General features: G+C 41.2%; 1 protein-coding gene across 3 annotated transcripts in view; it reads right to left on the bottom strand.

Moving 5' to 3' along the window:
• Nucleotides 1-27,609, bottom strand: part of hivep2a (HIVEP zinc finger 2a) — a 124,896-nt gene that overhangs the window by 66,948 nt on the left and 30,339 nt on the right. The window contains exon 1 of one of the 3 annotated variants that reach the window (XM_044376708.1): nucleotides 8,690-9,047. The exons of 1 other annotated variant lie outside the window; for it this stretch is intronic. The gene's annotated coding sequence lies outside the window, so the exon portion shown is untranslated. Of the gene's footprint in view, nucleotides 107-8,689; nucleotides 9,048-27,609 lie in introns of those variants that run through there. One more of the 3 variants, XM_044376709.1, reaches the window with a different exon arrangement.

Below are 27,609 nucleotides of genomic sequence, written 5' to 3' on the forward strand. Positions count from 1 at the left end.
TATTCTGAATGAAGGTTTTAGTCATTGAACTGATAAAGAGACGCAGAGTAAAGGCAGGAAAAGACATTGTGTAATTTCTCTTACCACTAAATCACACTCTTTTTGCAAGCTTGAAACTAGAAATATTGTTATTCTCTCTTAAAAAACAAGTTGCTTTTAAGAGTTTAATTGATTTCATAAAGGTTTCAGCCCCTCGTCCACCTCTCGATACAGAGTTGTTCCTTCTGAAGATGCAAATCTTTAAAAAAACAGGTCACACATTTATAGATTCATTATTAAAAAGGGCTTCCTAAAACAGCTGTTGTTTTTAGCAATCAGTACTGAAGCAGGAGGAAATGGTGCATTTGTATTTCAGGCAGCAGGATGGTGTGTATGTGTGGAACATGTCACCCGGTGCGACGGTGTGGCTCACTGACATGTTTTTAATAGATTTGGACAACAACTGAGCTCTGTGGAATAAGATATATCAGGCTTTGGATACATACACAATACTTGTTAGTAGGATTAATTAATTACCTTCGAGTTACAATATGACGCTCTTGATTAAGCCCCATGGTGTTTAGTCACCAGCAAGAAAAACTCAAAATCAGCCAAAGTCTTCTTTCTGTCAGCTGTTAGGAGGTGCAGCAACAATTTGCTTGCAACTACTTATCAAAGCTTCTGATATATGAACAAACTCTTGAACCCAGAGCAACAGGTCAACCTCAGAGTGGCTGTAACGGTTAATTTTTCCTAGCATAGATGACTTCAACGGCCCCCCCCCCCTTTTCTTTTTTTTTTAAAATGAATGAACATGCACCAGGCGATGCATTCATCACATTCAAATAGTTCCAAATACAGTACTTGTGTTTGTTGAGTGGTGCAGTGAGTCTGGAAAGAATGAGGAAAAAAAAAAACCGATGAAAGGAAAAATTCAACAGGGAGAGAGGGGATGACATGCAACAAGGTCACAAGTTGGATTCCAGTCCACAACATCTGGAATACATGGCTGCAGGGTGGGAAATTACCACCAGCCACCAGCCAAACTCTGGCAACTTGTGGCTGCGTCTGGTAAGCTTGTCGACTGGACCAGCCAGTTTTGGCAGGTAACCAACCATCATTTGGAGTTTGATTCTGTTCTAAGTAGCGTATTCGGGTGCCAAAATGAAGAAAGAAGCCAGTGAATCTTGGAATCTGTTGACCACCGTAGGCTGACAGATGAAAAGCTTCGGCTTCCCTCCCGTTTTTTTTTTTTTTTTTTCCTGATAGTCTGCTCAGTGTGCTAGCCAATAAAAAGAGTCAATGTAAAAAACAATCTTTAAAGCCACGTGATGTCGTGAAAGGAAAGGGATTATACCCGGCTAATCACATCCCTCTCCTTCGACTTCTTTTCCTACCTTCTTTCCAAACTGGAAGTTTGGAAAAGATCAAGGTGGAGAGGAGACAAACGAGGGCAAAGGAGAGAAACACAAAAGGTGTGGAATATTCCTCTGTTGATTTTCCGCTCGGTGTAGACTGGGAAGTAAAAAGGCCTCCGGGTGAGGAAAATTTGGATTCTATTCTCATCTCTTCCCTATTCTCTTTTTATCTCGTCTCTCCTACAGTGAACCTCTTCATTCATAGTCTCGCTCCGTTGGCCTTTTCTTTCTAGCTGTGACCTTGTATCAACTCATCAAAACAATCAAGCAGCTATGCAACCAGCAAAATCAAACCAAACAACCGAAATCTAACCAAAGAACCGATCCACCTGATTACCAACGTCCTGATTGGTTCACCGTTTAGTCCGAACGCTCAACCAAGCATCCAACCCATCAACTGTAATCAACTGTGTCATCCAATCAATAACTAACAAGCCAACAAAGCTAGACATGATGTGTAAAACCAATGAACCAACAAATCCCCAAAGCCATGCATCCATGATTATTTGTTTTAGTGGTGGGAGCGTTGTATACATTTATTGGACAGACGACAGGAAATGAAGGGGAAAGAGAGAGAGAGAGAGTTGGTGAATGAAATTGGAACCGCCGACCGTCTCATGAACGTTTTTAACCAACCAGCAATCAGCCGTCCATCAAAAACAAACCACCTGTTTACATAAAAGAACAATCTAGAAGATTCCACAAACATCGGAAACCCCTTTTCCAATTTAAACCAACAAACTGTTGGTGTTTCAAACATCTTACTGATCCTGCACGCAAAAGACAAACCAAACGGTCAACCGACATTCCTGTTCCTAACCGACAGAAGACGAAGCTTCCTATCATCCGAAAAGGGACGAACAAACATCACAAAACCACGCGGTCATTCGACAGAACGTTATATAATACAAACGTTCGATCGAGTATCTAAAACATCCCCAAGAGTTCTGGATTCTTTGAACCAGGATATCGACACATTTTTAGTAGTTTCTTTATGTGTTGGGACTGAAAAATGTGAGATTGATTTTTTAAAGATTTTATGGTTGTACTAGAAGGAAAAGGGGAAGGAAAATGCCCAGTTTTTATTCCACTGTTAAGCTGCTCATTATAGAGCCAGACACCACACACACACAGAGAAAGAAACACACATAACCTCCCACCTGACACACACACACACACACATGCAACACATGCAGCTCTGCCTCTTGAGACTTCACACACACACACACACACACACACACAGACCACAGAGGAATTTCCTAGTTTCATATAAAACTGATAATGGGATGTGTCCCAGCGGGAGTGGAAAATCAGAGGTGACTTACGAGCCTCCACATTCCAACCTCACATCCACACACACACACACACACACACACACACACACATCTACTTTTTACACCTCTGGGAAGAAGAAAAAAATGAGAAAGAAGGAGAGAGACACACGGAGAAAGTTTTGGCAGAGAGAGAGAGAAAAGAGTTAACTTCTCTTAAGTTTCCATGTCTTCACAGCGCCGGGCCTCTTTATCGGTTTTCTTTCGTTTTGATGGAGAGGGAAGCAGGGAGAGAGAGAGAGAGAGAGAGAGAGAGAGAGAGAGAGGCGGCCGAGAAGTCAGAAGTGCATTTTTGAACAAGTCGCTGCAGTTAAAGAGGTGAATTCGACTGAAAGAGAGGGAGAGGGGGAACGAGAAGGTGGGAGGAGATGACAAATGAAGGTGAGATAGGGGGATCAAAGACAGACAGGAAAGGAAGACGTTAAATGACAAGTAAACAGAGGGAGAAGATGAAGGTTGAAGGGATGAAGATGTATACTCGTAGGGGTGGGGGGGGGGGGGAGAAGAAAAAAGGAGACCGATGGCAGAGGTGAGACGAGGACAGGACGGAGAAATTAGAAGGAAACGGAGAAAAAGATGATTCAGAGGAAAGATAAGGAGAAGAAGAAGAAATACTCCGTTGACCTCGCTCCTTCTATAGCTTTGGTTTCCATCCCAGAATATCAGCAAAAGAAGAACCTGTGATTAGCAGCGTACCCAAAACCCGAGACAGACCTGTCCGTTATACGAAAAAAACACACATGGAAAACCCTTCTTGCCCTTTTTATAGATTATAGGATGTTACAGAAAAACAGCTTCACATCCAAATTTACTGCATATTTTAAACAAATTTCCAGAAAATCAACACATAATTTGAGTTACGGTTACAGTCTTTACAGTGTTTAGTGGACACGCTTCATCAATTATTCGCTAAATCCGTCGCTTTTATCAATAAACTTTTCCTCCTCAGCCAATCATATCATCATACCACCACTCCTCATTTACCGCCGAGTCCTTTTCTATCCTCTCTTGATCTTTGCTTCCGTCACTCCCTCCGCTCTTCAATCACTCCTTTCATCTGTTTCTCCTCACCTCCTATCCCTCCATTGTTCTTCCATCGCTCTTTTTTGTTTTGAATCCCTCCCTCTTCGTTATCAAATTTCCAATTTTCCCTCCATCAATATCTCTGATACTCCTTTCCCCTCAGTTACTCCCCTCCTGTATCCTTACACATCCCTCCATCAAAATGTATTTTCCTCCTTCCTCACATCACTCCATCTTTTCTCTCCTCCCTCCATCTGTCCATCCCTCTCTCTCCCATCATCCCTCCATCATGAAGTTGCATTTGCCAGGCGACCAGAGGCTATGATATGCTGCCACTTCCTGCTGTGTGTGTGTGTTTATGTGTGTGTGTGTGTGTGTGTATGTGTGTGTGTGTGTGTGTGTGTGTGTGGTCCTGGCAGCGTTTGCAGCACAGAAGGTATGAGGGGCTTATACCTGCAGAGAGAGAGAGAGTGACAGAGAGAAAGAGAGATGAATGTAGAGTGTGTCGTAAAAACTGGACGTCAAGGTGATACAGCCACCTGTCCTGATTGAGCCTTATATATGTGTGTGTGTGTGTGTGTGTGTGTGTGTGTGTGTGCGTTAAGGATACCGAGAGGAAGCCGGGTTGTGTTTCGTAACATGAGTTTTTGCGGCTGAATTACGACGTGCACACACACACACACACGCGCGAGCACACACACACACACACACAGAGACACACCGACCGACGGAGGAGCACAAATATAGGTCAGACGCACAGTTGGACAGACAGACGGAGAGAGACGTCAGAGAGAAAGAATGAAAAGAAAAAGAAAGAAGGTTTGCAAGTAATTTAACAGCAAATCAACTTTTTTTGGAGTTAGAAACGTAGACGTAAACTCATTTTATCATAGTCTCGATCGATTCTGGTCTCGGACTATGATGCTCATTACAATTTCAGTCTTCAAGACCACAAGGAGACGTCACATTCACTCCGATCTGGATCTGAATTCAACACTTGGGTCTCATTTTTTGTAGTTTTACCCACTTTTACTATCAGTTATGATGACATTTTACTCACCAAGCTACTTGCTAAGATCTGATAATATAGAAAAAAAAGTCATGTCAGGTCAGTTTTTATCTGTAAAGCCCAATATCACACATCACAAATTGGCCTCAGGGGGCTTTATGAGCTGTGTGAAGCAAAAACTCCCCTTAAAAAAAAAGATTTAACAGGGAAAAAATGGAAGAAAGCTCAGGAAGAGCGACAGACGAGGGATCTCTCCTCTAGACATGCGGTAGATGTTGTGTGTACAGGAGAGACAAACAGGATGACAACATTTAAAAGAAGTCTGACCGAGCAATAAACACAAGCAATCAGCAGACAATCAGACAGGTCGTTAAAAAAAACACAAGCCACGTTAGTCAAAGTTAATCGGAAGAGAAAACGACGGTAAAATTATTACCCGAACTATAAACATCCGTCACAGTTTACTGACCGACTTTCCGCTTCAACTTTGACCTGCTGTGCTGCGCTGCGGTTACTTATACAGATTTCTCTGTGCAACGAGGGATTACTGGCTACAGGTGCTTCATAGTTTTACTGGCGAATATAAAGTGTTTAAACTGACCTGGATAAAGTGTGTCAGACTTTTCTGCAGCAACGTTCCCAGATACTGATATAAAATGATGAACCAAACACCAAAAATTTGATTTTATCCTTCACTTATTGAATTTAAAACTTGTGCATCTCATTGTTTTCATTAGCAAATAACCTTGAAAACGACGTATCAGGACTCAAACTTCATCTGTGTTGCTAACTGCATATTAAATGCAATTAACTAAATATCAGCTGCTACTTTAATATCCTGTTTTCTTCTCTTTATTCCTAACAAAACACATCACTTCCTGTGTGGCAGAGATTTTTTTTTTTTTTTTTTTTTACTCCTGAGAACACAACTTGTACGCAACTGGTTACAAAAAAAATAAAATCAGATACTGTGTGATGTTCACTGTGATGGATTAGCTGTCTCTGCTGCATCATTTTCATATGCAAACGAATGAAAACCTGCCTGCAAGCAGGGAAAAACATTCAAAAATCTAAAACAACACTGTGCACACACTGGAGAAATTGTTAGCGGCGACGTACGGTTTATAATAAACGGGCTAAAACATGAAGAGATATGGTCGAACCTCATCGCTTCATTACATCATTATCATACATCATTAATACACTATTAGCTGTACTTTCCCTTGTTTCAGTAGACTGTTATTTAGACAGCTCTTCATGCAGTGAAAGATGTGGTTGCAATAAATAAACCACCGTGTAAAACAGCGTCTTTCTGGGAAGCGAAAAGATCTCAGGAAAAAAATTCCTCATCTTTATAGAGTCACATCTCCAGAGAAAACCCGAATCATAATTAAATGAACAGTTTTATCGCTGCTGAAGTTAGTTGAGCGATCATAGCCCTCAGACACACACATCGCCTACTCACCCGACTCCAGAGCATCACACACACACACACACACACACACACAGCGCATGCACGATCGCACACAAACACACACACACACACACACACACACACGTGCACATACCAGGGCAGAAGCAGCACACTTCACTGTCTGAGAATTTGTGAATGGAAAAATGGTTTAACCCACTTGGGGGACCGGCAGGACTTCCTACGCTTCTTTGTAGGACTAAAGAGACAGATCTGTCTGTCTGTCTCTCTCTCTTTCTTTCTCTTTCTCTGTCGATTTGTCCATCTGTCTGTCTGCGTCTCCGTCAGATTTGTATAACAACTTTATCAGTCTGTCTGCTGTGTGACTGCTTTATTATCTATGTATCTGCTATTTGCCTGCATCACCGGTTGCCTGGCTGTTTTTTTTTGTCTGTCTGTTTTTTTTGTATCTGTTTACTTGTCTGTCTGCCTCTATCTGTCCTGTCTGTCTGTCTGTCTGTCTGTCTGTCTGTCTGTCTGAGAACTCGTCTTATGTTTGTGTCTATCTGTCACTTTGTTTGTTTTTCCGCCTCCAGTGTTTACCGAACTGTCTGTCAGTCTTTTTTGGAGACAAGAGGAAGACAGCTGCATCTTTTCCACTGTCTGTCTGTCTGTCTATCACTAAATCCTATTATGGTATTTCAAATTAAGTCTTTTTTTAAACAGTTTAAAGGGGGGACATATCATACTTTTTTGTGATTTTCTGTTGTTTTTATGCTGTTATAATGTCAGACGTCTCTGTTAAACATGTGCAAAACTTGGAGGTGAATCTACGAAAAAATGCTTCCTGCAAGTCAAAACCCAGGGCTCTGAACGCTCCGTTTGCAATGTTACCCCATCGAACTGATTAGATTGTTTGCGTACGCTCACAAACAGACCGTTCGTTTCATAACTTTTGTTTTGTTTTTGTTTTTGTTCGGTTGTCCACTCACATATTTCGGATCCCACTCAGACTCAAACACGTGACGTATTTGAGAAGTTTCCATTTTAAGTAAATAACGAAAACAAAGAATCCTGCTACTATAATTTGTTTACGTAGCCTCTGGAGCTGGTAGAAGCTTCCTGAAGCCGACCAATCGGAACAGAGCGGGCTCATCGGGGGAAGGGGAGGGGCGGGTCTTAAAGAGACAGGAGCTAAAACAACCTGTTTCAGACGGAGGCTGAACTGAGGGGGCTGCATAAAGGGCCAGTAGAAGATAAATAAGGAGTTTTTGAACTGTAAATCATGCAAAGATATTCCAGTAGAGCCCCAGATTATGAATATAGATACCTGGAAATGTGTATGATATGTCCCCTTTAAAAGTCTTAGATTTCTAATAAAAGCACTTCCAAAGGTCAAAGGTTAATGCCACGGACAGAAACAGAGAGAGAGAAGAGGGGAGAAGAAGAGAGAAGACAAGATGACAAGAAGAGAGTAGGGATGAGGAAAGAGAAGAAGAGGCAGGAAAGATGAGTAGAACAGAACAGAAAAAAAAGAACAAATGACATAAAAACGAGAGAAAAAAGACGACAAGGAATCGCTCCGAAGGTCACTGTAATCGCACCTCTTTCCCCTGACAGACAAATGGCTTTGTGTGTGTGTGTGCGTGTGTGTGTTGTGTATTACTAGAGTAACTTGTTATGCAAGGGAGGTCCCGGCAACGAGGGAGAAACATAAATACAAACACACACACACACACACACACACACAAACAGTGTGAGCTCAACCTGTTTTGTTGTAAATCACTGTACTCAAGGCTCGAGACGACCAACACCCTGCGTGTGTGTGTGTGTGTGTGTGTGTGTGTGCGTGTGTGTGTGCGTGTGTGTGCGTGCTTGTGTGTGTGTGGTGGTGGCACCCCTCGGTTAATAGAGGGAACTGACACCACTGTGTGAGACAGTCAGCTGTCCGGTCCTTTATGTGTGTGTGTGTGTGTGTGTGTGTGTGTGTGTGTGTGTGTGTGTGTGTTTCCTATCCATTAACAGCAGCGCCCTGGGAGAGAGTGGAGGGTGATGAGGGACGCGGGTTTAAGTAGATAGATAGATAGATAGATAGATAGATAAATAGATAAAGAGAGCGAGAGTGGAAGAGAAAAAGATGTCACACGATTACCACACGCTGTCACTCACGGCTGCTGCATCGCCACGACAACAGCGGACGAGGACATCCCCCCTGCTTGGTTGCAACATACACAAATACACTACAGCACATACACACACACACACACACACACATATATATACACAATCACACTAACACACACACACATACACACACACAGTCAGAGACAGGAAAGCACCCCGTAACTGATTTAGAGAGAGAAAACCTCGCAAAGAAAGAAAAGAAAAAAAGAAGAACAGAAGAAAGAAAGAAGCGACGGATAAAGTACAGACAGACAGTCAGAGACAGATAGATAGATAGATAGATAGATAGATAGATAGATAGATAGATAGATAGATAGATGAATTGTAAACCAACCTGGCCGGCTCTCCCTCTCTATTACTGAAAGCATTCCTCCGTTTTCCTCCATCGCCACGGTAACAGACACACCGACCGGCCGACCCTCTTACACACACTTTCTCTCTCTCTCTCTCTCTCTTTCTCTCTCTTACTCTCTTTCTCTGTGTGTCACACAAACACACACACATGCACTCAAGTTTAAACTCCCATTATATCCAGTTTGTCAGCAGCCATTCATCCATCCGCTCTTCCGTCCGTCCGTCACTCTTGTGTGTTTACATCTGAGTGTGCTCACTCGTTCACCAGGCAGGCAGGCAGGCAGGCAGGCAGGCATGAGAGAGTGTGTGTGTGTGTGTGTATGTGTATGTGTGTATATGTGTGTGTGTGTGTTTGTCGGGAAAGGTGTATGTGTGTCTGTGTGAGTGTATGTGTGTATGTGTGTGTGTGTATAGCAGAGTGGGAGCCCTAGAGAAACACTCCTCTTGCCACAGGAGTAAAGCCCAGGCGTGACGCAGAGACAGAAATAGATGGAAGGGCCCTGGCTGGGGGGGAAGCGCCGGGCCAACACATACGGCACTTTTGCAGGGACGAGTGTACACACACACACACATACACACACATACAAACGCTGTACAGTATAGAAGTGTATAAGCACATACACAATAAGAAAATACACGCATGAAGACTTGAAAACATTGAGTCAGTAAACTTAATGTAACGTGCATGTGTGTGTTTGTGAGTGTATGTTATATATATCTTTTACACTGCCTTGTCTTTAACAAACAAACAAACAAATAAAGATAAACAACCATGAACATTTAAACTCCAAAAGGACCTGTGAGTGAGCTTTTATCAATTACACCTCAATTTGAGGACGACGTTGTAGAGAAATACTCAAATTAGTGCAAATTTTAACCGAATTTCCAGAAAACGCTTGTTTCCGTCTGCTGTTGTTTACTGAATATCTGGAGTTGGTTCATCAAGATAAAAAAAACTTGTGAAAACATGATGGAAAAATGACATTTGTTGTTCGTCATGTATACTACGAGTCTCCTTATCGCTCCGCACAGATCTGATGTTTTTGTTTCCATCACACTTTCTCACATTTTGCTTCCAGCCGAGTGTAAAACACTTATTTTGCAATATTCTTTAAAAATGTTATGTTCCCAACGGTGCACAGATTGACACGCCTAATAATCCTAAACATACAGACAACAAACAACAAGGCCAAGCTGCTATATAATAAAGATATTCTTGACTGGTCAAGTCACGTGACTGTTATCCACCTCATTATGTGTTTCACCTGCTGCAAAAAAAAAAAAACCTCAAAAACAAGCGGGAAGTGAAGCTGGCTGCAGTACAGCTCTGGCAGAGCATCAACAGGGAAGACACCAAGTCTGCTGATGTGTGTGTGTGTGTGTGGGTCGAAGACTTCAGACAGTCACTGACCTCAAACTACTGATTCATCTGATTGGTTTCTGTCCCCTTAAAACTGGGGCCTAAAGCTTGCAGTTCCTTCACTGTTCATCTGATGTGGATGTAAACATGCTCACGTTAAAGCTCACAGTGACTCTGACATCTTTGACATCAGCTTTGTATGTATATTAAACTGTATAAAAGCCAATAATGAACTTCACTGCTTGTTAAAATGCACCAGTCTTAAGAGTAACAGACATAATCTACACCACGATCAGGCCACATCCGTCCACATAGTCATACAGTGAGTTTTTTCTTCATTTGACTAAAGACGGAGCATGTGTTGCTCATCTTATCGGACTGTTATTACATCCTGTTATGTCCGATCAAAATTTTTGCACAGACCTGCAGTTTTGGGAGGGATCCCGTCTCCCTGAAGGCATCTAATAAACACACATGCGTTCATACTAAACCCTGCAGAATATCAATCAATTACTGATCCCTGTTCGCTCCTCGTTCCAAGTTCTAGATCCACAGTAACAGAGCTTTTGCTGTTCTGGTCCAGATCTGCAAACTCTGAGTTCTTATCTCAAGACCTACTTTTTCCTCTCTATTGCTGCTTCGTTGCTCTGATTTGATCTCGTCTTCTACAGAAATATTCATCCATATTGTTTTTGTATGTGCTCACATTCATTCATTTGTAGCTGTGAAGTACTTTGTAACCCTGCTTCTTAAATATCCTGTATGTTATATGCAACATAAAGACATTTTTACTCACTAATTCCACTTACTTGTTTTACTTATTTAGATATGAAACCCTACACACATCAATAAACACCAAAATAACACATCCATCATGCAAATCCACATGAATACAAACACACATATAAAGTATAAGGACAGAAGAGGAAGCTGCACCAGCTGCAGCAGACGAGACTGCTGCCACTCCAGAGTGGGGCTGCGCAGCCACAGTCGCTGCTGCAACGAAAAACCGCCGACCCTTCAGGCGCAATCCGTCACTGTCGGCGCTGACAGGCAGATGCCTAATACTACCGCTGCTATGAAGTATAACAGCACACTTATTAAAATGCACATATGCAAACACACAAGCATAAACACACATGCATGCATTCGAATGCACAGAATCAGGAACACACAAGGCACATGTATTGATATGATCAGACAGGAAGTACGCACACAGACACACACCACACTTTTCTAAGTGTCACTGACACTGGGGCCCATCCTGTTGTGCATTGTGAGTAGTAAATATCAATGGATTTGATATTATTCATGCATGAATAGTGGGCCAACCTCAGGTCAGTGTTGGTATGTACTTACTGTGTGCATAAGTGCCACACGTACTTGTGTGTGTGTGTGTGTGTGTGTGTGTGTGTGTATGTAACACAATGCAGTATATTTGCAAACCTCAGCACTATGCACGCTGCGCTCGGTTTAACACTGATGTATACACTATGTATTATGTATTGCCATACAGACACACTGATTTATGAATTATGTACATGTGCAGCCTGCTGCCTATAAATACTTCTTGTACTGACTTTTCTTCACACGATACAGAAGTGTTTCTGCTTTTAGTTCAGATTAAAGGGCAGGTTGACAATTTTCCAAGTGTGTCTTAAAGCAACAGTCAGGTGTCCATATGAACAGTGAAAGAGGTTTTCCTCGCTGTAATCATTCCTCCTGTTCATACTGGATATTAAAAGATCCTTCAAATGTGCTTTCAATGTAAGTGAAGGAGGCCAAAATCCACAGTGTGTCTACACAGACATTTAAAAGTTGATGTGAAGCTTATATGAGGCTTCAGCAGTCTGAGTTAGTCATATCAAGTGGATATCTGACACATTTACAGTCTTTTTAGCATCAAATTCCCTCTTTCGGTGGAAGTATAGTAACAAAAAGAGGGACTTTGGCACTAAAAAGACTGTAACGTTGAAAGATATCTACTTGATTTGACTCATTTGGACGCTTTTTACATTGTAAGTGCATTATGAAGGGATCTTCTAATGGTCAGTATGAACAGGAGGAATGATTATAGAGAGAAAAACATATTTGGACACCTGACTGTTGCTTTAAGACAGACTTGAAAAACCGTGAACTCGTCCTTTAAGGTTCATGTTTCCATTAACCAGAAAACAATGAACAGTTCTGAAATTGAGAGGCAACATATGGACGCACACACTTAATCTAACTAGGCCAGATAGATGTCTGTTCTCTCCTAAGCATTAACTGGACATTTATAATTCAGTGCTTTATTGTTGACTATCAGCTATCACACAACACAACCTCGTAAACGTCCAAACACACACACACAAACACACACACACGCACACAGAGTAGCGACTGCTGGTTATGAAACAGCTGTTGAGTTGAGGGTTCTGTATGTATCTGAGCTGTGAGAGTGCGGCTTACATAAATACTTGATCATATCTGGATTGCTTTCAGTCTGAAAATATATAATCCGCCTTGTTAGGATCTCTCGCCATGAGAATGGAGCGAGAGAAAGAGAACGGCAGAGGGTGTGAGGGATCAGGGACAAAAGAGACGGATGCGTACACATAGACGGACCACTTGAACACATCATCATTTTAACAAGATAAAACACCAAGTAACATTCAACAACTACAGCTCCCATTAGGCTTAAACACTTCTCTGTGGCTAGAGCCAGACTCATGTTCATGTTGCCAAGATGGGATGAAAGATAATAGTGGCTTTGCAGCAATTTTTCCACTGGTCTGTTTACACCTGTCCAGTTTTTCCACAAGCAGATGTTTGATTTCCCCATAGCTCTGACTCGTGAATACAACTATGAGGCTTATCTAGATGCTTTTTCCCACTCGGCTGCTTAAATTTACCGTCTGTACAATATGACTTGAATGTTTATAGAACATGTTGTTGAATTCCACTTAAATAATTGTTATTTTAACTTAAGTGGCACTCAGATTTAACCGTCCTAGTCCTGCACAGCAGTAGATGCTCATTTGTCTCAGAAAATGAACAGAGAACCTCAACATTATGTTGCAGATTTTCAGAAAGTCAAGTGAAAGAAACCCTGTATGAGAAAACACATTGTCTGCCTGGGGCGAATGGAAAATAACTTATCTTCAAAGTAGTAAAACTCAATGAATTATCAGTTGATATCAGTTGACTAGAAAGCTTAAATGAAATGAAAGTCATAAATCTGCTATTTGGAAGTTGAACAAATATGAGTGTGTGTGTTCAGCTTCCAGCTACCGTTAGCGGCTGACACATTTTTGGTGCAGTTTAAAGCTGAAGCCAAGGCAGAGGTAGCTAGCTAGCTAGCTGCTCCAACTGACTCCTTCTTTCCCAGTTTGGTGTGTAAAACTTGAACTCAACCTCATCCAACACCTTTGGGATGAACTGGAACATAGACTGCGAGCCACAACTTATCACCCAACATCAGTGTTAGACCCAAGTGGCAGCTACCGATGAACCCAATGCTGAAGCACCTTAAAGTACAGCTAACAGCCGCTAGCTGCTCCAACTGACTCCCATTCAAAAAGCCTCAACTTCTCTCTAGAAATACTACGTCAATCATTGTTTTGAGTCATTATGGTCTAAATCTCTAAATTCAGGCGCTCTAATAAGTGTGCTGGAGGTCATTTTGGAAACTATTGCTCCGTTAATAAGATTTGAAGACGTGTAACTTGATTATGATACAAGCTCTGTTAGCGCAATTTAGCTAAAGTAGCTAACGTTAGCCCAAGTGTGCACCACTCTGTACTCCCAGTAAGCTAGCGTTAGCTTCAGTCCAAGGTAGCAGGGCATGTTTCCAGAGCGTAAAAGGCAACATCCCGTACTCCTTATGAGGAAGGTCTTGGCACTAAACGGAGGAGATGGCGCTAAAGATGGCGCCGACCATTAGCAGCAACTCTGGGCTTCAAACTGTATCCAATGCAAACCAATGAGTGATGTCACACCTTGCTACATCTGTCCAATTTATGATTATTAACAAAAAGTAGGCTTTCAATATCATTAGAGAAAAAAGTGGTCAGATTAAACAGTTTATTTCTGGCATTCATGTATATTTGACTTAATGTCTAAAACTTTCAATCTTACAATGTCGCTGTCACATAACAACGTTATCATTTTTAACACAATCTATGTCTGGTATCTGTTTCCTGCTTAACAGGAAGTGATGTGTTTTATTTTTCCGGGGTGTTTAGAGTAAACAGAAGAAGACAAAGCAGGTCAGTAAGACTTGCAAAGAAAACAACGTCAACTACAAACTTCCTCCGTAGAAAAGTAGAGCAAGAAAGCGTCAGAAAAGTTGCTGATCTTTTTTGTAAGAGTCGTGCAGAAACGCCACAGCGTTACGAAAACAGGATGATGTTCTAACACACGATGACTTAAAAGTGAAAGTGGCTGTTCAAGTGTCGATGAACAGATGAGGGTTCAGGCTTATGATGGAGGATGTAGAGCATGACCTGATTTGGATCCCGTAGTCAGGGAAACTAGTCAGTCAAGAACAGAACGTAAACTGCTGAATGGAGGCCGTTTGTCTTTTGTAGCAGTTACGAGCCCCCACTCGCTCTTCTTCTTTGTTAATGGGGAATATTAATTTCCTGTATTCCATCTTTACCGCATGAATATTTGATGATTAAATATGGCTAGGAGCGTCTCATCCCCCGTCTCCAGCCGGGCTCCGTCTCGGTCTTTGTCTCTCTGCCGTTTTACTCCCAAAAAGTGTTTTATTTCTGTCTCCCTTTGTCTCGGTCTCGTGTTTCTTGTGTCTCTGACTTTTTCCTTTCATTCGTTCAGTATCACGTTCTGCCTTTGTGATTTGTTTTTACCTTTCTTCACGCCTGTTATTTCAGTGTTTTACTCCATCTCTATATCTATCTCTCACTGTCCTCCTGTCTTCAATCTGCGTTTTTTCCCAAGCAAGAGTTTTTCTTTCAGTTGTTACCATGAGTGACATGACGTGATGTGGATCCAGCCGGAAACTCCAACAATTTTCGAGTTGCCAACACAGCAACAGTTGTTTAAACATGCTTAATATCCAGCAGCCAGATGTGGATGAATTTAGCCAAAGAGAGCAGAACAAAAGACAAGAGCGAACGATGAGGCAAGCAGGAAACAATGAAGCTGAATCTGTTTAGACGTCTTTTTTTTTTTGCTTGTTTCCATTTAATCCTACTTTAATGTTGCTTGTTATCCTGTCTTCAGTCAAATTGGCCGTTTTCTTTTTAATTTCTGGTGTGCAATTATATTTTTTGCCAAATTGTGTATGATTAAACTGGCCTGCAACAGGCTCCAGTGCAACTTGGTTATCTACAATGATACTGGTTCCCAATCTTTCCAGTCTACGTACCCGAACAGCCCTTTAGATGAGCTTCATTGACACACTGTCATGTTCTGAGTGTGTTCTTAAGGGTTCGCTTGAAACTGGATGTTATTTATTATTTATTTGTTATTAACTTACATTTATATAAAATATTTATCACAATATCAAGTATAATTGTTTAGGAATTGTCTTTTTTCCTCAGTAGGTTTGGTCAAGTTTGCATTCGTACTTCTACCAGTGAGTGACTGAAGCCGGATGTTTCATTTATCTATTAATTCCAGCTGTCTACTTAAACTTTTCTGCAAAATTATCGAGTCATTTTCATGCATTCTCAAGTACAAACAGAAAGCAAAGATGTTTGTGTTTATTAGCGCCAAACAGCCAAAATACCAACTGTATGTTAGCTGTAAACTAGCGACGGACGCACAGAACATGTGTTCAATTCAGCTCCTGACTGAACTCAGAACTCACCAGAGACTCTGATACTTTCTGTTATTTCCCTTCAGTCTCTCTCCTTCCCCCCCTCTCTCCTCTCTGTACATTCATAAAGCTCCTGGATCCACTCCGGGTGAATTTGTGTCTACTTTCCATTGACTTTATATGCAATTGTGCTGCCTCTAAAAACTTCCTTTACATCAGAACAGACTCAGGTTGGTGTTGGTATAGTAGCTGATTGAAACACTGTATTCTTGTGGATGTGGATATGAATGTTATTTTACCAAATCTCTATATCTTTTTTTTTTCCAAATTAGCCGAGCTTCTCCACAATCTTTCCAAATACCCCCCTGGCAACTGTAGAAGAACCACCTGGGGTGCAACTACCCTTAGTTGTACTAAACCAACAATAGTAGTTGCTTAGTCTGAACATGCTCGCTTCTTTCACCCCTTTCGCTTTCTTTTCTGTGTCCTCTTCTCTCCTTACCGTCAAACTAAGATCCTCTTATTCCTAAGTGGCGCTAGTTTACTGGAAAACTAACGAGCACACACACACAAACTCGCACAAACATTAACGTACACACACACACACACACATACCTGCATGCAAACAACGGAGATTGCCTGCAAGTGCCCGCATGTGGAGTGTAAGACAAACAAATATATGCACGCTCATATTCAAAAACACACAGACTAAACTTAAAAATGCATGGCCATGCACAACTATGAATACCATAAAAACACACACACACACACACACACACACACAGAGCTCTACAAACGGCAGCCAGTAGCTTTATAAATGGAGCAGAGAAAATGCGAGGGCTGTTCTCTTCACAGCAGATTTTCCCTACAGCAAAGCAGCATGGGAAACACGGCGTGGTCCTAAAAACAGGGTGCTTCCCTACGCAACATCCACGGGAGACTCCAGAAAAACCCCGATGAGCCGCGGAGAGGATGTCTCTTTTAAATAGGACGCGGAATCACGAGCTGCGGCGGAATAAAACGACGTCCTTCGTGGTGCAGTTGACATATTTATAGGCCGATATTGCAATTGTGAATTAAATTGCAATTATTTTGTGTAAATGAAACTGTTTATTCATTGTAAATATAGTACCAATCATCTCCCAAGTATGTTTGTATGCTTTGGCAACACGCTCTTCTATTTAAACGTCATGCCAATAAAGCTTCATTGAATTGAACTGAGAGAAAGAGAGAGAGAGAGAGAGAGAGAGAGAGAGAGAGGGACCGCTTTAGCCTCTAAGCCACAGGGGGACCAATTTGAGTGTTATGCAACTGAGCCATGCCAACACATACACACACATACACACACATACACACACACACATACACACACACATATACGGGCCAGCTGTCCTTGATTCCAGCAGTGAAAACTATCTCTGTCTATTTGTCTATCTCTGCTTCCCTGTCTTCCTCTCTCCTCCACTATCATACTATCTGCCTCTATCTCTGTCATTGTGCTGTTCCCTCTACCCTCTTTGGACAAAAGTATGTGGACATCCCTCCACTGTGTTGCACTTTTGTATCTGTGGCTGTTTTTTTTTTTTTTTACTGGTTTGGGCCCATTTGGTTCGAGCGTAGAGACGTTTTAATGCTGCAACATACTGAAGAATTATATTTTAGTCGACAGTGTTTGCCCAACTTTGGGTTTGTGTTTGTCTCTTTCCTGTTTCAACATGACAAGGCCCCAGAGCACAAAGCCAAGTACGTGAAGAAAGGGTTTTCCCAGTTTGGTGTGTAAGAACTTGACCTCAACCCCATCCAGAACCTTTGGGATGAACTGGAACACAGACTGGGAGCCAAACCTTATCACCCGACATCAGTGTTGGACCCGAGCAGCAATAATCATGGCTTTGAGTCTGAACTCAATGACTCTAAATGCTCCAACTGACTCCCATTCATAAAGCATCAACTTCTCTCTAGAAATACTAAGATTTGAAGACTTATAGTAGCTTTGATGTCTGCCGTGTGGGCGGTGATTGATAGCTGTGATTGACAGTTGGCTCACCTGCTGCTCTCCCTGGCTCCGGGACTCGCATTAGGTTGGACGATTGTCGCAATATTCCACTAAGTTTAATATTACTTGATTATGATACCTGCCCTGTTAGCACAATTTAGCTAAAGTAGCTAAGTTAGCCTCAGTGTTCCCAGTAAGCTAGCGTTAGCTTGGGTCCGAGGTAGCGGGACGAGTTTCCAGAGCGTGAAAGGCAACACCTTGCACTCCTTATTTGGAAGGTCCAAACGGAAAAGATGGCGCCGACCACAAGCTGCAACTCTGGCTTCAAACCGGCTCCAATGCAAACCAACTGGTGACATCACACCTCGCTACGTCCATCTTAATAGTGGTTGGACCTCACTAATGTTCTTGTGGCTGAATGGAAGCAAATCCTGTTAACCAGGTTTCCAAAATTTGGTGGAAAGTTGTAGAATGAAATCATATGTGGATGTAATGTTGGGATGTCCACATACTTTTGGCCATAAAATGTATCTCTCTCTCTCTCTTTCTCTCTCTCTTTCTTTCTATTTTCTATCTCTCTCTCTCCCTGTTTCACTCTCACTTTCTCCATCTCACATCACTTCACACCATATCTCTCTCTCTCTCTCGCTCTTTCACCGTGTCACTCTGCAGGGTCTCATGTTGCCCGTGGCACCTGTCGCCCCCTGGGGGTGGCACAACGTGCGCACGCACACACACACACACACGGATGCACACACACACACGCACACATGGCTTGGCTCGACTTACGTGAAAAGGCGGTGTTCATTAATAGAAGTCTTGCAGTGTGTATAGGGGGCTTCCCACTCATAACAAAAGTGAAACACACACATACACACACACACACACACACACACACATACCCGTATGCCAGCAACCCTCCCAGCAGGTCGAATGAAGACTAAGCACAAACCCTCAAGCTCACCCTCATTAAAAAGACTGCTGCATGCCTCACACACACACACACACACACACACACACACACACACACACACACACAGCAGCAGGCGGCTGCACAGGTACAGCTGACAACAGCGGCTGACGTCAGCTCTTAAAGGTTACCATAAACTTTCCTCAGTGGAAAACGCAGCAGATCCAGGCTGATTACAAAAAAACCCCCCCCAAAAAACACAGTGTTTACCCCAAACTTCTGTTCATTAAAGTCAAACCTCAAAACACAAAGGTGAGCCTCGACTTTAATCACAGAGAATCAACACAAACTCAAATCATCCCACATACCTTATTCCTGCAGCAGAGAGAGTAACACCTGTGTTATGCTGCCATAACAGAAGCAACATGTAAAGAGACGGAGAGGAGCGAATGAGGACGAAGATCAACACGAAGATTTATGATACTTTCATCACGACAGACGAAACCTTCCGTTGCATGCTTGTAATTTGTAACTCTAATAAATTCAGTGTTTATCAAGTATCTATTCATATCTGTGCTAGACACTAACAACATATCCCATGAGTCCAAACCTTTGGCATGCAGTCAAACCCTCATGGGAGCTGTAGCTGTTGAACGCTAACATCATGTCTTAAGCTAACAGTGTAGACTCCTAAAGCCAATCATTGCTGGTTGATGTAAAACCAGCACGGGAATGTCACCACAGACACCAGATTAAAAAAACTCTGGTATAACTGCGAGATACATAGAGATTTATCTGGTGTTGATAGGTTTAATCAGCAGTGTGTGAACTCGTTTGGCAAGGCCTTGAATGTAACAGACGTTCATTTATATGTAAAAGTCGCTGCTTTAGCTTTAATTTGGATAATATTCTATATTTTTCTTTAATCACATCAAATTTGAATTAATCCAACCCTGGAAATAGTTTAACAATGAATCTAAACATACTGTATTTGTACATATCTACATATTTATACACCCGTTTTGAAAGATTTACATCTTCAATGGGAACCAATGGGGTTTGGAGCTGAATATTGAGAGACTGGCCAACATATTGTTAGTTTTGGTCTTTTCATAAGATTTGTTGATGATAAAAATATCAGTATCACCAGACCAAATTGTAATTTCTATCATTTGTGAATTTTGTAGTTAGTTTTGTTTGGCGTGCAGTCATAGGCGTACACGGTCGGTGCCATTTCCTGCCCTATTTTGTTCAAAGTCTTGCAAATTTGGACTGAAACCATGTCCGTATCTCAGCCTGATTCAGGTTACCACACATGGCCCAAAGCCATGCTGCTAAATGTCCTGTTTCTAGCCTAAACCAGCCCCAGTCTGCACCACTGAACATTATCTAAACCTGGCAGTCATAAAATTTGGTGCCTCCGGTGCCAGAACAAACCCGAGTGCGCCAGTGATTGGCCCAAATGAGCTAACTAGTTAGGAAATGTGTGTTTATCTCATTTAAAAGCCATGACAAAGACAAATATTGATCATTTTATGAATGTAAAATAAAGTTTTTCAGAGTTTGAATCCAAATCTGACTTGATTTTGTTCATCCACCATGTTAACTAGCCTCTTTATCTGAGATGTGAGAGTCTGCTGTTTGTTTGAACCTTCATGACAGCCTCTCAGTGTATCCGTCCGTCTGTCTGTCTGTTTGTATTTCTGTCTGTCTTCTGTATGTCGTCCAGTCCAGGCTTGCCCCTACAAAGCTAAAATTATTTGGGGCTGTCCCCACGGGCGCTCCAGCTATGTCTGTTTCACAGAAGCCACTTTGGTCCCAGAGACATCAGGGGTATCCAGTTTTATGTTACATGAGCAAGCAATGCCAGTACACACACACACACACACACACACACACACACACACAAGGTTTATGATAAATACCAGTGTGTCAGGGTTAGGAGGGCAGAGTTGTCAATCACAGTTGACTGAGTTAAACCAACCCTTCAACCACACAGGCAGCTGAATCCCTAAATTTTACTGGTCACATTTACTGTCTTACCAGTCAAATGCAGTATATGTCAAAAAGAATTGGACTCCAAGTGACTGCTGGTATCTGCAGAATAAGTTAAAGTGTTATTCTGGCATAAGAATTCATACCAGAATAACTTTTTTTTTTTTTTTTAAATAAAAAGCCTCTTCGGGAGAGGACACCTTTTGGAAGCCATTACTCAAACTACCAGTTAATTTCAGTCTCATTTGAGTAAAATCTTTTCCAGCCTACCATGTCATTAAAGTCAGAGCCAGTTCCCTGATGCTTTTTCGGCACATTCTCGTGATTCTAAGAGAGAAAACTCTGCTTTTATCCGTTTTAAAGATGATTTGAGTGACATTTATGTTTACTCGTCTGTGTTTAAGAGTTTTTCTTTTCCACCTGTGAGAAGGATGATGAGGTGGCACGGGAGTTCATTTAAAAGTCTCAAGAATAAATAAGTAGAAAGCGATTAACTCAAAGCTGCAATAAAGTATTCTGTTATACCAATGTAATTACATATATAGGTCAAGTTTGGGATTTGAGGTTAATGGGGTTAAATTCAGTACTGTTTGCTTTAAAGGGGACGTATCACACACATTTGCAGGTCTATATTTATATTCTGGAATATTTTTGCATGATTTACAGTTAAAAACCTCCTTATTTATCTTCTACTGGCCCTTTATGCAGCCCCTCAGTTCAGCCTCTGTCTGAAACAGGCCGTTTTAGCTCCTGTCTCTTTAAGGCCCCTCCTCCCGATGAGCCCTCTCTGCTCTGATTGGCCAGCTTCAGGAAACTGCGTCTCTACATAAGCAAACAGTAGCAACAGGATTTCACTTCTTTTTCTCGTTCTTTACTCAGCCGAAATAAGATCCGAAGTATGAGAGTGGACAATACAAACAACACATAAACACTTCAGCAACAAACGCTACAGAACAGACGTCCGTTCGTGTGTCTGCAAGGTAGAAAAAACTGCTGCGAACAAAGCGTTCAGAGCAGGTTGAAACCCTGGATTTTGACTTGCAGGGAGCATTTCTACATACATTAACCTCAAGCTTGGAGCTTGGACCATGTTTGTTAAAATTTATGAAAAAAAAGTATGTAAAAAAAGAAAAAAAGTAAAATTTTTACTAACAAAACATTGTTAAAAAACAAACAAAAAAACCCAGAAAAGAGTCAATGTTGTAATGTAAGAATAACAATTGTCCTTATTTTTAAAAGAAAAATTAAAAAATTATAGAATTTCATTGTAAATTGATGGCAGAAAATGTCACTTTATAGATACTCAACAATATTCTTCAAAAAACATGACACTATATTTGTAAAATTATGTGAACTTTTACTGCACAATATATGTAAATTTACTGTATTTCTTTTTTTTTACTGTGTACTTACGACCTGAAAATGAAAATGTTGGGATTTCAATTTCAAAAGTCCTCCAGTCTATGTAAAACTGTGTTTGGGAAATGAGGCATTCAAAGTCATAACTCTTTTTTAATCTAAAATGGAAAAGTAATGATGGCACTTACAGTAAAGTGGGTATTTTAAGTTGACAAAATGACGCTTTTACAGAGGAGACAATTAAGATTCAAATTGGAAGCACTGAGCTGCATTTGGTTAAGAAACTCTTGCTTTCTCTTCCCCTGAGCTGACAGGAAGAGGAGCTGCCAGGCTGGCTCTGTGTGCGCTTGTGTCAGTCAGTCAGCCAGCGGTTCGTTAACTAATTAGTGAGCTGTTTATCTCATTAGGCTCTGATTGATCTGCCAGCTGATGGACTGGCAACTGAGCGCCCTGTGTGTCTGTTGTACGTCAGCCGGAGCGGGCTAATCGATATTAACAACACAGGGAAGAGTTTAACTGTTACGTAACCTCATTATCTGACAGCGACAGCGTTTGGGGGGGGGGGCGGGAGAGGGAGGGCGGTGAGGGGGGACGGGGGGACGGGGGGACGGAAAGAGGGGGGGGGGGGCAGGATTCCAGCGTTACACCAATGTCACCAGAAGGGCAGCTTTCCTCTTAGCGGCAGGAAATTAGCTCAGCTAGCTGGCTGTTGGAGGGTATCTGATGGTCAGGTCAGTGCACGGCTGGATTCACACACAACTTTCAACTGTTCGTCCACTTGCCAGACACACACACACGCACACACACACACACACACACAAACACACACATAAACACACAGTAACAAGATAGTTAGTGTGCTTTTATGTGCTTCAATGGAAGAGTTAAAGGACTGTGGAGTACTTAGATTACCTTTTGTGATTAGTAAAAATGTGTTTTTCTATCATTATAATCTGATATGAGAAGAAGAAGTTTTTTTGACATCCTGTATTTTTACACATTTCAGTTGATGCTGACACTGACATGTTTTTTAACTTTAATTTTTAATCAGATTAGATTCATTTAAAGAGGTTGTCTCATTGATATTGAGACTGAGAGAACTGAATCTGAATCAGAGGCAGCTTTATTGCCAAGTTATCAATTTATCATAGATTATATGAAATGATATTTACAATAAAAATATGTAAAATACATTCAAAGTGAAAAGAGCTGTTACAAGTTTAAATGGAAGAGAATGTAATGTACTGCGAATATTTGGCATTTTTGTTTGTTAGGTCTAGTTTTAGTTTTTATACTTACATTATTTCTAAAAGATAAATCGATCGACATTTTTCTTTTCCAAATTTGTTTTACTTATATCAGTATCAGTACACGTTGTACTGCAGTTTTATAATAAAGTAAAAAGATTAACGCCTGCACACTGACTGCAACCCAACCAAAAATATTGATCTAAGTGGACGTTGTTTTCATTCCAGTCAGAGAAATGGACACCACACCTATAAACACTCAGTTAACTTAACGGCTCTTTTAGAGGCTGCAGTTTGTGGTGCTGTTGAATTGTGTTTGGTTATATAAAGTACATGTTTTATATATATATATATATATATATATATATATATATATATATATATATATATATATATATATATATATATGAGAGATGTTTTTCCACTCATTGATATAAAAGTGGTGGTCAGTCATAACTAAATATTATTTCTTCTTCTCTCTCTTGTATAACACACTTCATTTTCTGCCTCAAGACTTCTTTAATCAACTTAATTTCCCATCTGACTTTACATTTTCAATAATGTACAGAGATTCTTAGCAGGATTCTTCTTCTTTATTTCTGTATTTTCTTTGTTCAGATAATTGATGTTTTTCTATTTTTCCCCCCTTGTTTTTCCATCTCAGCTGCTTCTGTTTCGGTGGAATCCGACCTCGCTACGACTTACTTCCTCTGAAAAATTAAAGATGGAAAAAACAAATAAATAAAGGAGTTCAGCTGGCGAGTCACCCTCCACTTCCCGACAAAAAAACAACAAAACAAAAACACAACAACTGATGGTAAACAAGGTTGTTTACCATCAGGAGAGGGATTTGGGATACAGGAACCCGGAATACTTGAAGCATGTCGGGAAAGCTTCATTAAGGCAGCGTGGGAATGTTTTTTTAATATCAGCTTTTGTTACTCTGAGGGGGAATTCCACACATTCCCACCTGAGAGCTGCCCAGTATAACCACAGCCCCTGCACTGCTGGGAGCTACCCAGTCTGCTGGGTCGGGCTGGAGTGCCAAGCTCCATGCTTCTTTAAAGACATATCATGTGTTTTTTTGGTTATTTTTATACTGTTATGATGTTAAACATGGTCAAAGTCTTGAAACTTGAGGTGGAAAAAAAAAAAGAAAAAACTGCAAAACAGTGAATTGACTCGGTGTATTTTGGACTTTTTCCTAACGTGTGCCACTGCTCACCATGTTACTTTAAGAGCTACACAGTTTCTCAACCTTCATAACAACCAATTGCACATGAAGCAGTGGTCACTCCATGTGCAGAGTTGCTCTTTGTGTTGAGCTACAGCAGAGCAACACTAATTTTGTAATATAAAGTCTAACTTCGGAACGATAAAACTTGATTTGACCAACTGAGGCTCATATTAGCTTTGTCTGTTGTGTGTATTCCCCATCGCTTATGAACTCTGGAAATATATTCAGTCAGTGTGTTACCAGGGGAGCAATTACAGCAAGCAGTAACTCTTTCAATGTACCTAAAGGCATATGAGTGTTGTTCTAAACCTACACTTTGAGGATGGTGATACAGTGAAGGTCCTGGACATGCAGCAAAGGCTAAGTGGCACCTCTAAATGTCCTGTAGGTGTGAATGTTTGTCCAAAAAATGTTCAGTTACCTTGTTAAAACTCCTTAAAGTAACATCAACTGCTTCTCTGTCATTTCAAAAGTTTAACTGCTGGACTCAAGATGTCTCCTACTTGTCCTTCTATGTCTGTTCTAAGTGTTTGTGCACTGAGCTGCATACTGGACCGTGATTGGCTCCGAACTAGTTGTGATGTCACAAATCGTAGGTGTGTTTACGCACCTTAAACTGAGATTTAATGTGAGCTCAGAGAAACTTTCCTCCTTCAGCAGATGAAGGTGAAAACAAACTGTGCACACAAACATCGTTCTGCACATCATTTGCTATTCAATCCTGATTAAATTTAAGCAGATACCACCTTTACTTATAGCAAGTTACAGCCTTCAGGGAGAATATAATATGATATTGATATGCTATAATAGCAAATAATACAAACCGTTCCTGATGTTTAAGCAGCTGTATCTCTGTAGCTATCTGTGCTCCTCTCTGCTTCATGTGCTCCATCATGAATGCACAGACAGACACTGGGGACACTTGTGATGAAGTGCACTGATGAGTCGAATCCAGGTAAAAGCCATTAACCCTCATTGATTCCTCTTATCAAATTTATATCGATCACAGAGGAGGAAATGGAGATAAAACACAAGCAGATGAGCTAGAGGAAGATATTTTAAACTCCAGTGCTGTAGTTGAGAAAAACAAGTCTGCAACTCAGCATCCGGAAGATGTTTCAGTACTCTGTCTCTCTCTCTCTCTCCTCTAGTTTGGACTACCCGTTCACCTTTAGCTTTCCCTGTGATGCAACAGCTCAGGGAGGGCAAGGAGAGGCCAAACTGTAAAAAATCTGGCTTTCCTCCTCTACAAACACACACACACACACACACACACACACCTCACAGCTTCCTGCAATGCCACTGCACCATTCAGCATCAAATATGCATCAAATTATATAAGAGAGGCTCTTATGTAACAGACTCTATCCCCTTCTCTACCCTAATGTGTGTGTGTTTTCATGCTGAGGTCTATGGCTAATGAAGCCATCTTTGCAGGGGCAAAACACAGAAACAGAGGGGGAGACGGAGGAGGAGGAGGAGGAGGAGGAGGAGGAGGAGGAGGGGGAGGAGGAGAGAGGAGCTAAATATAACTCCTCTGGCCTTGAGCAGCATCGGAGAGGAGAGGAAACAAGAAGAGAGGAGAGGAAACACTGACATGTAGGTGATCTACATCCCTTCTTCTGTGCAAAAATGTTTTTAAAAGTTTATTTGAGGCTAACATGAAGCTTTAGCCGTCCAAAGAAGTCAAATAAAGTCAATATTTTTCAAAGTAAAAGTCATTTTAGTGCAGAATTCCTTCTTTTTATTACGATCCACTGCAGCTGAACATGAAAACACTGTCGATCCAGACACAAAAGAGGCAAATTTGTACTAAAAAGACTGTAAACATGGCAGATATCCACTTTATTTGGCTAACTCAGATGACTGAAGCTTCACATTATCTTCAAATAAACTTTTAAATAAAGTTTTGCTCAAAACAAGGACTGTGGATTTTGTCCCGCATAACTTACGTTTCTTCTAATGGTCAGTATGAAGAGGAGTGTGTTTCAATGTTCATTTGGGCTCCTGATTGTTGTTTAAAGACGGACTTGAAAAAATGGTGAACCTGTCCTTTAACTACAGCGTTGTCACATCATAAAACAGATGTTAGGAGACACAGACAAATGATGTCATCTCATCAGTGAGCATTTCTTCGTGTCATTTTAGGACGGCGGCGCGGATAAGCAGCATGTGTTGTCGTTTAAATTTGAAGAACACTAAAATAAATCTGTAACATCCTTCAGCATCATATCAGATCAGATCCAGGCAGCCCCCTCACTTCAATATACCATACTATACACACATGCTGCAGATAGAAAAAAAAAAAGAAAAGCAGATAGAAATATAGCAATCTGCCACCACAGAGCAGCCTCTCTGCCCGGCGCTGGAATCCACAGCTCTGACATTTCTGCCTGCCACAAACCAAACGGGAAACCTTTAACGGCCTGAGGTCGGACCGAGAGAGAGATGGAGATAAATTACAGTGCTTGGTTTGGTGAGGAGGGTGAAAACCTGACTGGGAGTGTGAGCGGGTTCATGTGCAGCATGTCTGTCTCTGTATGGGCATATATATATATATATATATATATATACATACTGCGCTGTCTGCATCAGTAAAAGTGCATCTTTGTGTATGCATGTCTCTGTCTCTCTGTCTGTCTTTGTGCGTGTTTTATCTGCACATGTCTATTTAAATGCATCGCGTGTGTTTTTTCTGTGCTCGCTACAAGTCTTATCTGCAAATGCGCGTGCGTATGTTCAATGTGCATATGTAAAATAAGGGTATGTAAAGTATTTTAAACTCTGTATATCTGCGGCTTTATAGTCTGCCGGTGTGTCCGCTCCGGGAACAGTTTCAATTTCAGCACCAATATAGAGACACAAAGACGTGAAAAGCAGCTGATTTCACACTCGAAAACACATAAAAAGTTGTGAAACTATGAAATGAGCGAATGAGAAAAAGGACACCAAAGACTTACTGATTGTGGTGTACTTAGCACTGTGTATATAATATTATGATGCTAAGTTCTTTAGTTTGGTAAGTTTAG

The sequence above is a fragment of the Thunnus albacares genome, chromosome 16 (genome assembly GCF_914725855.1).
Source record: "Thunnus albacares chromosome 16, fThuAlb1.1, whole genome shotgun sequence".
NCBI lineage: Eukaryota > Metazoa > Chordata > Actinopteri > Scombriformes > Scombridae > Thunnus > Thunnus albacares.